The 16013-nt window shown below is 51.2% G+C and overlaps 1 protein-coding gene across 2 annotated transcripts in view; it reads right to left on the reverse strand.

Annotated features, from left to right (window-relative positions):
- PWWP3A (PWWP domain containing 3A, DNA repair factor) overlaps positions 1-15809 on the reverse strand; it is a 653378-nt gene extending 637569 nt beyond the window's left edge. For both annotated transcript variants that reach the window (XM_069646781.1, XM_069646772.1), the window contains exon 1: positions 15769-15809. The gene's annotated coding sequence lies outside the window, so the exon portion shown is untranslated. The remainder of the gene's footprint in view (positions 1-15768) is intronic.
- Between the last annotated feature and the right edge of the window lie 204 nt (positions 15810-16013).

Below are 16013 nucleotides of genomic sequence, written 5' to 3' on the forward strand. Positions count from 1 at the left end.
CTGACATATTTGTGTATATCCTGCTAGTGTTATTACATCTTGGCCACGTGTGCTTGGCCTGGCCAGAAAGCCATTGTCCAAGAAAACTGAATCAAGGGGAGCCCCACCAGAAAACTCCAAGAGGGACCTTTTTTCTTTAATGCATGGAAATGGCTATGGCTGTGCATAAAACCTTTTAAAAATCCATAACAATGGGGGCACGGGCAAGAGTGACGAGTTGTGCTCTGCTAGAACTCCTTACCTTGATCTCCATAACAAATGTGTAATGCCAGATTATCCATAAACATGTCTGAGGAATTAGATGGGGCATCCCAACTCTGGAACTCCTGCATGGTCCCTTTATCCAGAGAGGACATGGTGATCCCATATTGCAGTAGAAGGTGTGCGCATAATGTTGAGGATTCAAAATGGCAGCCCAGTCCAACAGAGGCCTTCTCCACACTGTGGATGATAGCAGACGTTCGTCTGACCTGGGTGTCTGCACATTGCAGGTGACCCGACGTTCCCATACAAGTAAGACCGGTGGCTGGAGAGAGTAGCTAAAGCGAGTGAGTGGGTGATCCAGGATCCATCCAGTACCATAGAGGAGATTACCAGACGTTCCATTGAACCAATCCCTCTTCCTGGGGGATTCTGGGGCTGGCTGAAAGGTGTCTGGGTTGTGGTGCAGGGAATGAGAGAATCGTATGCATGCTCGTGGGTGTGATGCTGGAAATGCATTGGAGGGACAAGGCCTCAATGTCCTTGTCCTGTACTCCCTTATCATGTGTGTTATGTGATGTTTTATGCACAGGAGTCCAGTTGGGACTCCTGGCAGGGCAGCTCTTTTCGTCATGGTGAACAGAGACCCTTGGGATACCTTTACGGCACCCATGGGTGGGGGTACAACCCTGTACCCCTAGTGTATGTTTTAAGGAACCTGTGTGTGTCCCACAGAGCAGGGTATGGGCTGGTGGCAGTTCCATGCTGAGTTTGACCAGTCCTCTGGCTATCCTCCATTTTGGGATACCCAGGCCCTGCCATAGGAATCAGTGGATTCCTGATAGAAGGCAAGATGAGCCCTGTGGCCTCTTGGTTTCTATTACCCGTTACCTTGTTTTTTTTTCCAAAGTCTGGGGAAGCCCCGACTCTGTCCCTTCCCCCGACTGGCTATTGGGTAGAAGAACCATATATGGTATTGTGGGGAAGTCCAGGCCAGACTGGCTGGAGCCTTCCCAGTGATTGTATGTTATGGGTACACCCTCTGGGTGGGACCTGTGCGAATAGAGTTCGTGACCAATATGCATTCTATGTTATGGGTGTCTGGTATCTGTGTGTGAGAAACAAAGAATGAGACAGCCCTGCCTGAAACTGACATGGATGCAGTGTGGTGTGCTGAAAGGCTGGGTGCTTGCCCCAATCCACATTCCTTGTTATGAGTCTCTGGGTGGAAGTGAATGGCCTGAATGCATTGTGAGCTCGATTTGCTGCCTGCCTGCATGAATGCCCTTCTGTCTGATTGGCTAACTGAGCTTGGCTCAGTAGTGTGAATGAGGGACAGATGTGTATATCTGGTGACCTCTCACTTCCCAGTGTGTTCAGAAGAAGGTTTGCTGCTGCTTTCCGTCGACGAGATCAAAAAGCTGCGAGTCCGTCAAGGACTGGTCCAAGAGAGGACTTGGCTAGGAGACCTCTCTCCGAGCAACGAGGGAACATCGTGCTGAAGCATATCTTCAGCGAGGCACCCTAGAAGCCAGTCCCGAAAGGCTGTCGACCGGAGACGGGATCTGCAGAGAAATCTTCAAGTAAAGCACCAGGACATTGAGGCGGCCGCCGAAGACCATCATCATCAATCGGGCATCAGTGGATTTCTGTAACCGATGGAAGCCAGTCGAGTCGTGTTGCCCAGAAGTAGGGACAGCTTGATGCGTGTTGCTCGAGGACCGGAGCTGCAACGATCCACCTTTGCCTAAGAACATTAAAAGAAGGGCTCCAAGACCACCAGGGGGCGCAGAGGCAATGGCTGCCTAGTGCCGAGCTCCCGCCAGGACAGGGCCTTCTAGAGGGATTGAGCCCCCCCTGGACCCCCCTGGCGGAACAGCTATCTGGTCATCGACTGGTGACCCCCCGCGAGACGCCGACACGAAGGAGCGGATCTCGCCGCCCCCCGAAAACCGGAGATCGGGCCGTGTTGGAGTCGCGGCCGAGTGAGCGAGGACGGGGAGAGGCCTGCGGACGTACAGAGCCCAGCAGAGGAGCCCGCCCGCCAGCCAGAGCACAGCGCCCCGCAGACCCGGAAGGAGCGGGCGAACGGAGCCGGCACCAACTTCGGGCGGAGGAGGTAAGGGGGTCACGGCAGCAAAGCGGCTCGCGGGCCAGTCCACCCCCGGACGGGCTCCGGCAGACCGCCTCGGAGGATCGGCCCAGGCCCGCCCCTGCCAGACCCCGGCGGCGAGAGGCGGCCCGGAAAGGCGAAGAGCCGGACGGGCAGGAACGGTTCCTCCCGCCGGCGCCTGCTTCATACTTCGGGCCCACCACGGGCAATATCCCCCGAGAGGGGAACCGGACCCCCAGCCTTAGCTCCCGCACCGGGCCGGGACGACCCAGTCGGCGGCCCCGGGCCCAGCATCCGGGGCCTGGAAACGCTGCCCCCCCTGTGCCCCCAGGAGACAATCGCAGGACAAGGGAAGCACACCCGAGATCGGAGGCGGCCAAGGCGACCCCCGCAGCACACCCCACCCCAGCGATCACAGACCCATTGGGGCCCCGGCCTGGCCGCACAGCGCAATACACGCCGGGGAGTGGGGATATCGCCCACCGACCCAACAAAGGAGCCCAGCGAGCCCGGAGGGACGGAAACCAGGCCTAATCAGGTGGTGGCCCCCGGTGACAACCCCGGGGCGTGTGCCCGCCTGACTCTCCCCCTGGGTGGAGAACCTGGACAACAAACAGAGGCTGGAACACGACGTTGGCAGCCTCCCACTCCCCACGAGACCGCACCAGGACGTGGGGGATCTGGGCCAGCGGCGGACCCCAAGGGGGGCACAGAGGGGGATCGCATGAACGGGCTGGAATCGCTGCAAGCGTTTAGGTATAGGAATCGCAACAGCAACCACACGGACTCCAGTGACCCGACCCACCCGGGAAACATGTCGGAATCCTCGACGGCGATGGAGAGGGGCTTTGCCTCCATCCTTCAGGAAATTAGGGAAATGCGATCAGATATCGCACAGAAATTCGAAAAAATGGAACAGAGGGTGGACAAAGTGGAGGAGAGGCTGCAACGGGTAGAAACCAACCAGTCCTCGTCAACGGCACAGGAGGTTCAATTTGACATGAGGCTCTCGGCCTTGGAGAAGAGGGACGAGGAAAAGGCCAGACAGTTTGATGACTTCGAAAACAGGGAAAGGAGGAATAACTTTTTCGGGATCCCGGAAACAGAGGGGGAGACAGAGAGAGACCTAACCCGAGTCGTGAAAGACATTATCACCCTTCTGTTCGCGGAGGAGATGACCTCGGAACCCACGTTCGACAGGGTGCATAGAGCAGGGGGCAGGGCCGGGAACCCCCGATCTGTCCTAACCCGATTCCACTACTACACGGAAAAAAACAAGGTTTTGGAAGAAGCGAGGAAGGCAGGGGTGATCACCTACAACAATGCCCAGATCACTATTTTTCAGGACCTCTCCGCCTACACCTTGGCGAAGCGCAGAATGTGCCGTCCCCTGACGCAGCTACTCAAGGAGAAGGGGGTCCGCTACAGGTGGGGATATCCTTTCTCCCTGTCCTTCGAATACATGGGCCAACGCACCACGTTAATCACAGAAGAGGACATTAGAGGAGCCATACACGATTACGTGGTGGACCCAGCCCCCCGAAGAAGCCCAATCGGCCCGGAGGCTCTGGCCAGGGGTGGGCCGGGTCAGTCGGGACCCAGGAGAAGGAAAACAGCCTCACGAAAATACAAAAAATTGAATACTCCACCTCCCGCCCAGGAAGGAGAACAAATGGACTCGGAGGGCTGACGGCGGGGGAGCCCTGACAAGCGGTGGGACAGGCGTGGAAGCACGTGAGGTCCTAGTGAGGACTCTACCCCCTGGAACAGCAAGTACACAGCGGGCAACCGACGGGGAAGAGGCTGGGGGGGGGGAGGGGGGCTCAAGGAGATGAGCATTGTTCAGGGGGCCTAGCCTGGGGAGGTCAGGCTGGTGGTCCGGCCACATGCCAGTGATGGCGGAACTTACTGGCTGGACGTCGGGTAGGGGGGTGGGGGGTTCTTTCAAGTTGGCGGGGGATGTTTTTTCAGGGAGGGGGGAGGAGGGGATGTTTGGGGTCAGTTTTAGGGCCCTGGGGGAAGGGGGTGGGGGGAATCCAAGCAATCCAGAAGCGAGACAAATGAAGCGAAACAGGGTTTCTGACATGACGTGGGTGGCCAGCCGGGAGAGTTACATAGATAATGGCTGATGGCTTGCCGGCCCTGGGGGTGGGCACCTTGAATGCGCGAGGTCTGAATACCCCCACAAAGAGGTCCCTGGTTTGCAGGGAGTTCAGAAGAGCTAAGCTAGACCTGCTTTTCCTGCAGGAGACCCATTGGGCCCGCGGGAAGGAGCCCAAGATGAGGGGAGGAGGGATTGGCGAGATTTTTTGTGCATCTCATAAGTCAAAGAAGAGGGGAGTGGCAATTCTGCTAGCAAGGAGCGTAGGCTTTGAGCAAGAGGCGACCCTGAAGGACCCCGAGGGACGTTACCTAATGGTGAGGGGCTCACTACAGGGGGCCCCCTTAACCCTTGTAGCTATATACGGCCCAAATGAAGGCCAAGCCCAGTTCTGGGAGGAAGTAAAGGACAGGCTCAAACTCTTTGTCCAAGACAAAATAGTGGTAGGGGGGATTTCAACATGGTCCTAGATCCGGCCTTCGATAGGAAGCGACTTGGCCCTCCGAATGTCAGACCGGTGGACGAGGCCATGGCACGCTGCTTCCGGAGGGTCAACGCTGAGCTGGGCCTGGTCGACACGATTCCATTCCCCAGGGCAGACGTCCCCTCGTTCACGTACTATTCGGCCATTCATACCTCATTCTCCAGAATCGATTATATCCTGGTGGACGAAACGCTTCGCCCACACGTCTCGGGCTACAGTGTGGACCCGGTCCCCTGGACGGATCATGACATGGCCCGCGTCACTATAGCTGGGGGTTGGCACGCGGAACGCAGAGGCCGCTGGAAATGTAATGACTCCCTTCTCAAAGACGAGGTCATTGTGCAGGAAGTGCTAGATGCCATCACAGAGTTCTTTGACTTGAACGACAATGGGGAAGTCGGCATACACACACTGTGGGATGCATTCAAGGCAACCCTACGAGGTGTGCTCATCAAAATAGGAGCCCAGAAGAAAAGAGAAAGGGAGACCCTGGAAAAGACCCTAAGGGATAAAATAGCGCAGCACCGGCCTGGCGGGCTTCCGGAACGGCCACTTGAGCGTGACCAGGTCACTGCCCTGGAGGATTACAGACTCCAGCTTAAAAACCTCCTCCTGCACAAAAAACGGAGAGGAGCCTCCAGATGGTGAGGCAGAAATATTATGACAAAGGGGATAAGGCAGATAGCATCCTAGCCTGGAAACTAAGGGAGGTCCAAAGAAGCAGAATGGTCAAGGCAGTGAAAAACGCCCAGGGGACGATAGGCTATGATGCTCCCCATATAGGAGAGGCCTTTCGCCACTACTATGAGAAATTATATACCTCGGAATACGACGAGGGCGATGCCCAGATAGAAGGCTTCCTGGAGTCCATACAAGTCCCGGCCCTAACAAAAGAGATGTCGGAAGGGTTAGAGGGTCCGGTCACCGAGGAGGAGATAGACAAAGTGATAAGTGGGATGAAGGTGGGAACCTCCCCGGGGGAGGATGGTTATACAGTATACTTCTACAAGAGGTTCCGCTCCAGCTTGGCCCCGCATCTGGCGAGGGTCTTCAATTCTGTCCTCGAGGGAGGCACTCTCCCCGACTCCATGATGGGAGCCATAATAGCAGTACTGCCCAAGGAGGGGAAAGATCCAGCAGAGTGCTCCTCATACCGCCCAATATCATTATTGAACACGGACGTCAAGATTTTGGCCAAGGTGGTGGGGAGGCGGATGGAGGGGATAATGCCGAGGTTGGTTCATGGGGACCAGGTAGGCTTCATAAGAGGGAGACAGGGGTCGGACAATATCCGTAAAACGATAGATCTGCTATCGTACAGGAATCTGACCTGGACGCATGTGTCATTTCTTTAGACTCCGAAAAAGCTTTCGACAGGGTGGAGTGGAGATACATGGAACTCCTTCTCAAGAAATTGGGCTTCGGGTCCCACATTAGGAGCTGGGTATCGGCACTCTATAGAGCTCCTACAGCGAGGGTCTAGGTGAATGGGAGGTTGACCGAGTCCTTCGCACTTTCGCGAGGGACCAGGCAGGGTTGTCCCCTCTCCCCCTTGATATATGTCCTAACGATAGAACCGCTAGCTATAGCGATCAGAGCGCATGCGGACATCGGGGGGATTAGCAGAGGCGACGTAGAGTTCAAGCTCTCCCTCTTTGCAGACGACATCCTTGCTTATGTGGTGGACCCGGCCACCTCGCTCCCCCCCTTTTTGTCCCTGGTGTCCACATTTGGCCGCTTCTCCGGACTGCGAATCAACACAACCAAATCGGTCCTGCTCCCAATGAAAGTGCGAGACCCCGAGCTGGACCCCCTGGATAGGTTCGAGGGAATCGCGGTGGGAAAGACCTCCATCCGATACCTGGGAGTCCTGCTAACTAGGGACCTATCTAAACTAGCCTCCACTAACTATGACCCTATAAATGCTGGGGTCAGGTCGGACCTGAGGAGATGGGACAAGATGATCCTGTCCTGGTACGGCCGGATGACAGTGGTCAAGATGAATGTCTTACCCAGGCTTTTGTACCTGTTCACAGCGCTCCCCACCATCATCCCAGAGCAGACCTTCAGGGTCCTACAAAATGCAGTCCAAGAATTTATATGGCAGGGGAAAACCCCCAAGGACAGGTAGAGCGACCCTGACGTTGCCGAGGGAGGAGGGGGGATTTGGGCTCCCTGATTTCCGCCTGTACTTCCGGGCTGCACAATTGAGGGTACTCTTGGAACACATGAAAGAGGGGATGGGGACATACTGGTCTTACCTTGAGGACATGGACGCCCACCCCCTGAAGGTTAGGGATCTCCTGTGGGCCCCACGCAAATCCATTCCGGGGAAGTTAAGAGGGCACCCGACCCTGGGAGTCCTTTGGGAAATTTGAAGGGAGGGCCCACAGACATCCTACCTCACTTCATGGCCGTCCCCGATGTCCTCCCTTTGGGGGCTCCCACTTGACATGGGCGGGAGGGGGTTTCGGAATTCCCAGACTTGGTCCGACATGGGGATGGAATGGGCTGGGCAGATGTTCAGGGAGGGAGAGTTTCTCCCATACGAGGACCTGAGGGAGGCCCTCGGCCGGGGATCCCTCACCATTTTTGAATACCTCCACCTCAAGGGCATATTATGTGACCAATCATGGGGCCAAAACTTGAGGTGGCAGCTGACCCCCTTTGAAAAGTTCTTAGATACAGCGACCTCGAGAAAGGGCGCAGTGTCGAACATGTATAAAATCTTGAACACTTTCAACCTCCCCGGGAGAAGGGGTTTCCGCTCATTCTGGGACGATTTGGTGGGAGAGGTCATCCCGGAAGACACCTGGTCGAGAATTTTCAAAATCGCTTTCCATGGGAACTTGTTCACCGCAGACATGGAACATAACTTCAAGGTTTTGCAGGGGTGGCATAGGGACCCAGTAAAATTATCTAAAATGTTCCCGGGTGTAACTCCAATGTGCCCGAGTTGTTGTGGCCAGAGGGGATCCAGGAAGCACATGTGGTGGCTTTGCCCGAAAGTTCAGGTCTTCTGGGGTAAAGTACGGTCCTGGATCGCGGAGGTGTCGGACGAACCTCTCCCCCAGGACCCTCTGTCAATGTTGTTGGGGGTACCCCCGGAAGACTTGGAAATATATAGATATCCAAGGATGATGGAAACAATGCTGCGGGCGGGGAGGGTGGCCCTGGCACAGAAGTGGAAGAGCCTGGAACTCCCCTGCAAGGAGGATTGGCTGAAGAAAGTAAAGAATATGTTCTTGATGGATAAACTCACAGCTATGGTGAACAACGACTCAGGGCCTTTCATGGCACATTGGTATGGGGTGCAACAATCTTGGGGATGGGATGTTCACTGACTTGAGACAATGGCACGCACCGAGGGAGGGGAGGAGGACATGGAGCCCAGCTGGGCCCGCCTTGAATGCCCACGACCGGGGGAACGGCACCATCGGCCACAGCTGGAAAGAATGGTCACCTACCACAGCGTCTCCTGAACACAGGGGAGGATAAAGCTGCTCATTGTCTCTTTCGTTTGAAGTTAGTGCAGGATTGCGGGGGGGAGGGGCACTGTTGGGAGGGGGGCGGAGGGTAGGGGGGGTTAAGGGCTGAATGGGACAGTTAATCGCCTTGTGAACCTAATGGGTTATTCAGCCCGGTTTGTTAAATTTTCAAAATGCCAATAAAACCAAAGTTTAAAAAAAAAAAAAGAAGGGCTCCTTTGCCATCACCATCGACTGCTTTGTCCCGCCAGAGAAAGTCAAGGTCGATGACTGAAGAGAATCCGCCAGTGGGTTGCCCGCCACCCGAATTCCACAAAGACGCCGACAAGTGAAGATCCAAAATCCAACCATGGTCGAGTCCCGATCATTAACGTCGATGCCCGCTGCTGGGCCTACATTCTTCACTGAGTCTTGCTTGTGGCACCAAACTCTTTACATCGAGGTGCACTGCACGTCTCATCTTTGCAGGACATCCACGATCGATCGTCGACGGGCACCGCGAAGGTCGGAGCTGCTGTCTCGACGACAGTGTTCACATTTCTTCGAGGAATCTCGACGACCTGTGGCTCCTGCTTTAAAGGGAGTCCACTCGCGAGGAATCCATCGACAAACCATCGAAGAAGCTCTTCTAATTTAGGTACATTGGGGTAATTGAACATTTTGACCAGGAAACATGACTATTTAAACATATATATGGACTGGGCTTGTCAATACTCTTTATTACAGGTTGCCCAGGTGGAGGGATTCTCACTCAGAGCTGTGTCTTAGTGGCAAGAGAACCATTCTGCCATTGTTTAACCCAACTCGTCTTCCTTCCTATGATCTATGTGATAAACCTTGTTATATGATTTGTATGACATTAGAACTGTCATCAGTTGATGGATTTTAAAGGAGGCAATAGCCAAGCGTGGTACCACATAGACAATGTATACATTTGCCATATTAGAATTGCCAGAGTACAAAGTGTGTTATTAGTTGATGTATATATCTTGAAACTTATTTTCATATAAAGAACTATGTTAGTACATAACATAGTGTGTGGACATTCCTTTGTGGGGGGCTTGGGGACTACACTGTACTTAGGAACCAGCCTGCTTCAGCACATAAGAGCTTAAGCCTTGGTTGCTTGTCCATAGCTACCCCATAGAGAACCTTGCCTGGGGGTGCTTGGTGCTTCTACTCTGCCATTTAGAGGGCAGGAGTACAGATGCCCCACTCCAGTCTTTACAGTGGGCAACTACAGCTGCTTCAGTGACACGTGCTGGCAAAAAAGGGCAGCCCAGTGAGTAGTCTGGAAGTTAAGTTGAAGGAGGAAAATAATAAAAATATTAAAAAGGTTTTACAGAGGTGAAACGGACTACAAAAATCAGAGTATTCCCTTATCAACCCAAATATGACCACACAATGCATAGATCTGGCTTAAGGGATAACACTGCCAGGAGCACCAGAACGTTCTTATCCCAAAAGTGCAAAAAGTAGTGAAGAAACAGATGGCACAAGTGACCATGCCCAACACAGTGGCTTCAAAATGAACTACAAAGTCAAACAGAATTTTTTACCAGACAAGAAAGGTAACTTTCTGAGGGAAGCAGAAATATGTATTACCAGAAAATAGCAGAAATACTCAACACAAGGGGAGGACGAAAACAAAAGTGGATTTAAAATAAACCAACTAACCCCCGCCCACAGTACATAAATAAACGTTTCACAAAGCACCTACTGCAACAAAAGAAATGCCGGCAAAAGGCAAGGATACAAACTGCCCAGAGCAGTCATCTTCCAATAAAGAGTATGCCACACAGTATAAGGAGAGCACACATAAATATCAACTAGCTGGGAAGAAACAAAGCACTGGACCATCAGCTGGGTAGAGCAATGCACGGTCTAAGGGGGCATAGCGTTCCAGAAGTAGGCCCCGTTTTGTACTGGCATTTTTAAAAGCACTAACCTAGTTGCCGAGAAACGACACACTGTAGATGGGAATGCCATTTCACAGGACACTTTTCCATGACTACCATTCAACACACCTTTCCCCAAACCTAATTTACAGTTGGGAAGGTACGGGGACTGCTGTCCTCCCTCACATTACGCAGTGGGAACACCCCTGTGATCCCATTTTGTTTTAAACGGAATGCGAAATCATTATCTACAGGATCTTTTTTGCAGTAAAATGATCCGTTGTCCACTGTACAGCAAGCTGGGTAGAGCAATAACAAGTATAGAGGAGCAAACGATTGAGGTTCGGACATACAGTTGTAGAAAAGAGCACATACTTTGTGCGCTGGCCCGCACTAAAATCGGCTGCCACGAAGGAGCATACCACACATGAAAACAGCAAAGCACCCTCTACAACATAACATACATGCTCCATGACTTTTGGGAGATGCTCATCTCCTCCGTTTTTTGCGTTTTCTGACTTGTATTGTATCTATACAGGGATATAAATGGGCCAGTCCTAAATGGTCGCAAGTACCTGCACTTCTTATTTTTGATAAAATCAGCACTTCTCAAAGCTTGAAGGAGAGTACAGATACTCAGCTATGGAGCGAAGTGAACATGAAAGCATTTTCATTTAACTGTACCTCAATGAAGGACTTTGCTCCTACATCCTTTGCTGTGGAAAGCAGTACCTTCTCTCTCCTCTCGCCCTCACACGCAGTGTCAATCTCGCACCCCAGCCACCTCCAAACACACTTGTCCCTCACTCACTGCACTGATGGTAATGCTAATGCTTCATTGCTTCCGCCCTCCTTGCCGCACATTGCCTCTGTCATGTCCACACACAATGTCCACACACAATTCTACTGCCACAGGCACAAATAACATCACCCCGCATATTATGCACAATATTTGGCACCATGCTTCAGTCCAGTCACTACCGTTATCCACCCTAACCCCCTCATCTAAACTGCGCCCTCATAAATGCCCGCTCCCTCCCAGCCCACGCAGCAGACATACATGACATGATCATCGTACACAACCTGGACCTATGTGCTGGTACAGAAACTTGGCTGCATGAAGTATCAGGCCCTGCCCTTGCCCATGGGCTGTACCATTCTCCGTCAAGACCACCCTCTCACCAAAGGATGCGGGGTAGCCCTCATAGCCAAATACTCCATAGCCATTAGAAAGACAGACCAATCAATCACAATCAACTGTGATCTCCTATCCCCCAAAATCACAACCTCACACAACTGCCCTATCACACTGCACATTTGTCTACTGCAGCCCTGGTCCTCTAGCTGATTTGAACTCCACCATCACACACCTATCAGACAACCTCAAAACCTCTCCCAGGATCATCCTATCAGGCGATCCTAACATAGGAATTCCTGTTCCCAACAATGCCACAGCCAAAGCCCTAGCCAAGGCGCTGTAAACACTACGCTTCTCACATTCCATTTGTAATCCAACCCATAGCAAAGGCCACACCATCGACTGGTTAGCCCACCACAAATGGCTACCGATTGTCACAGCCAACTCTCCCCTCCAATGGAGGGACCACCACCTCCTCCTCTACACCCTCTCCCCACGAAGCTCCAAAAACCAAATCGCCAGGCATCTCCGCTCCTCCTCCACTAGAAGCGCACGCCTCCTCAGTAAAGAAAGGTGAGCCCTTTATAGTGTCCCAGCACTTTTGGCCCCTTTCTCTAAAGACCCTAATGCTCTCGTCCTCTCCCTCAATACCATTCTCTCTGGAGCAATTGATGCCATTGCCCCCACTAACTGCCACACAGCCAAACACATCAAACACTCCAACACATGGTTCACACCGGAACTCTCGGCCCTGCGCGCTAAAAAGCATGCAGCCCTATTGAAATGGCAAACCAACCAACTTGCCTCAGTCAAACTTGAATTTAACATTCAGTCCAATGAATGCAAAAAAGCAATCATTCATGCCAAGGCCAACTCATTCAATACAAGAATCGCCAATGACAAATCCAACTGTAAGGACATATTTACCATCTTCAGGGAGCTAGTAACTCCTGCCTCCCCACCACACCCCCAAGCCATCCAATAAAACGAAGCCTGGTGCGCTGACATCAAGCAGCCATGCTTCACAAACTTGACACCCTTCAGAACAAAATCCGAGCTAATCACATCCTCACCACTCTAATCCTGACCAGACATCCATTCCCAACCAGCAGGCTTCCAACAACACCCTTCTCGTTCAGTGATAGCAATGAGACTGAAGTCGCTGCGATCATGAAAAACATTAAACCCTCCACGTGCCAAGGCGATATGTGCCCAGCCTCCCTGATCAAAGATTGTGCAGACCCGCTCATACCGTTCATCACAGCATTCATCAACACCTCCATTGAATCAGGATAGGTTCCTCCCAGCCGAAAAGTAGCATGGGTTTGCCCCCTTGTAAAAAAAAACCTTCACTAGACCCATCCAATCCCAATAACTACAGGCCCATAACCACTGTGCCCTTCCTACTTAAAATTCTGGACAAGGCAGCATACCTGCAAGTCCAGCAATTCCTAGAGTCAAACAATATTCTAGGCGCCCGACAATCCGGATTCCGTCCTGGTCACGGAAACAAGACCGCCCTACTGGACCTTTAAAACCAAATTGACGATATCAGAGACACAGGCAAACCTGCCCTCCTACTCCTCCTAGACCTCTCAGCAGCATTTGACCTGGTGGATCCTAAACTACTCTATCAACACCGCTCTGCTTCAGCCGCCTTCTCACCCAATGCAATCACCTGAATAGCCTCATTCCTTCAAGGAAGAGCTAAGCGTGTCTTCTCAGACCAAGCAGCCGCAACTCGAGACACCATCCTATTTGGAGTCCCACAGGGCTCCTGTCTGTCCCCCACACTTTCCCTATTCAACATACGTGACTCGCTCGGCATCATGTACACCAAATATGCCGACGATACTCAAGTCCTCCTTCCTCTGTACAGCAACTACGAGGCCGACACCAAAACCCTTAACTCCATTTACGCCACCATCCACACTTGGATAGCTGAAAACTGGCTTTGCCTGAACAGGGATAAGACTGAACTACTACTGTTAGCCCACAGACTCACGCATCATACTTGATGACCAGTACCTATCCTTCACCATCGACAACACTACCATCCCCGTCTCCCAATCAGTCAAAACACTGGGAGTCTATTTAGATGCCAACCTAACCATGCCTCTGCAGCCTACTACTCCAAACTCCTCAATGCCACCAGACCGTTTATCTCCAGCACAAAATGCCTGACAATTGCAAGAGCCCTAATAGGCTCAAGGCTGGACTATTGTAATGTCCTCTTTAGGTGAACCTCAGCTAAAAATCTAGACAAACTATTCAAAATAACGATATTCGCGCGGCTTTGGACATTCCCCCAAAAGAGAACCCATCTCAGCAAGCACACTGGCTGCCTTCCCGCCAGTGCATCCTTTTCAAAAACGCTTGCCCTTACACACAAATGCTTTCATCATACCACACCTCCTTACCTCTCTGAGTCATCATTCCTCACGCCTCCAGGTTTTTAAATGTATGTTCGCATGGGAAATGTACGAACCTTTTGTCGTGCGTACATTTCTCATGCAAACTTTTCAGTCGCAGAAAAATCACGTAGATCCACTTATCTAAGTAATGTAACTAAACCATGTTATTGTGGGACTAGTGCAACCTAGCCCCCTACCTGTGTTTTATAACTAAACCATCTTTTTGTAACATCGCCTCGATGCCTCCGGGATGTGTGTGCGCTATATAAATGCAAATAAATAAGGGCCCACCCTCCAGTTCCAGAGCTGTCAGCACACCAGGCAGGGAACTCCGTGTCACTAATTGGGCTTCACCTGTTAGCCATGGGGTTGTTTGAGAGTTTTCATATGCAGGATGGATTGACAGCAAATCAAGAAAGCTTGGGCAATTAATTCTTGAACACATTTCTCCATTATTAGCAGTGCCTTTTCTAATATGTAAATGTTAGAAATTGAGATGGAATGTTTCAGACTGAAAGCCCTACACAGCCCCAGTTATTAACAAATTCCTTATTACTAGACAATGAAAGCAAGCAATAATAAAAGTCCACTTGTAAAGCTTAATTTTATCTATGATATCTGCTAGTTTAATAGCCAAAAAAGAAAGTCTACTTTTACATTGATATTCACATTTTTTAACGCCATGCATAACAAACTGGATGTTTGTGTGAAAGAATCCCACATTCATAGCTTAACCAAATTGAGGGATACCTGGAAAAGAATGTGATGTCACTCGGCCCTACCTGCAAAATTGGGCGTTCTTAAAGCCTGCTAACTTTTGTACCTCAAAATTACTGGTGTCAAAACATGCCAATCTCGGTCTGTAATTGATGAATGTCTTTCAGATGGTGGCATTAGACTGACAGAACCAAATTTAAAATGAATGACTTAATAGTAAACCATTATACTGAGATTTGAGTTTGAATCGCTGATAAGTTTCTGCATGTCATGCTCCCAAGGTCTAGGGTCAGAAAAGAAAATACAGACTAGAATAGAGAGTTAAAGAGGGTGTGGGAACATGACTAAAGTGAGAGGGGGTGGACAGAGACAAATAGAAATTGTCACATTTAGAGAATGACACAAAGAGCAAGACACACATTGGAAGAAAAGTGGCGAACTATGAAAACGGAGCAGGACACACAGTGAGAGATTAAATTAAATAGGTCAGCGAGTCTTCGCCAGCCCAGATGGGAATGCAATTTTAAGGCCCTCCTCAGCCCTTTAAAGCTTAGATAGGCGAGTACCGGCACTTCTTTTTTCTCATTGCTATCAGTGGACCTATAATGAAAAAAGCAATTCTGCAAACCGTAGAATGCAAAGAAAAAAAGGAAGGCTGGCTGAACATCTCACGAATCATGTGGTGGCATGTCGGTACTACAACAAAGTGCCCAACACAAGAGTGAGTTCTAAGTAGAGTGTGGGATCTTAGAACATGCAAAGGGAGCATGGAGCTGGCGTGGCGTATTTGGCAAAGGACGATGTTACGGAAGGTCTGAGACTTCCTTGCACCCGACTCACTTATTCCATTTCACAGGTTGCCTGAGAGGTGTGGGGCGCTCTCGGTTATGCTACGGGGAAAAAAAGATTTTCTTTTGCCAGGAAGAGAACGGCTTTGCGATTTATGGGGCCAGAGACATTCCCCTAGGAAGATTAGAGGAGGACGGTGTATTTAGGCGTGTGAGGAAACACTGTAAACTAATGAGGATCTTGTGCACAAGTTTATCACTGTTTTAGGTTAACACAAAAAAGGGGTGCACCTAGGGAGGAGGGAAGCCTACCCCTGGGATCCCAAAGGCAACAGAGAACTTTGGGAGGTTATTACAGTTAGAGGTGGCATTATGGGGGGGAAATGGGGAGATTTCTTTGCACGGGGCGGGAGACTCCTTACTTACTTCCGCCTCAGAAGTGTCTACTAGTTCTCATCAGAGTAACGGACCTTAGCAACCCTGTTAATCACGTGGGTTCCACGTTCGGGCGTGTCTAGGAAGTAACGTGCCTCTGGTTACAAACTTCATCAATGTGTTGTCGTTGCAAAAGCAGGACACAAGCGGGAGGGTAGCGCTGCCTCGTGGTCGTGGTGGAGAGGGGAAGGTCGGGGCTTAAGACAGCATCGCGTCCGAGAGCTGATGAACACCGT

This window comes from Ambystoma mexicanum, chromosome 1p, assembly GCF_040938575.1.
Source record: "Ambystoma mexicanum isolate Mex_15411 chromosome 1p, UKY_AmexF1_1, whole genome shotgun sequence".
Taxonomy (NCBI): domain Eukaryota; kingdom Metazoa; phylum Chordata; class Amphibia; order Caudata; family Ambystomatidae; genus Ambystoma; species Ambystoma mexicanum.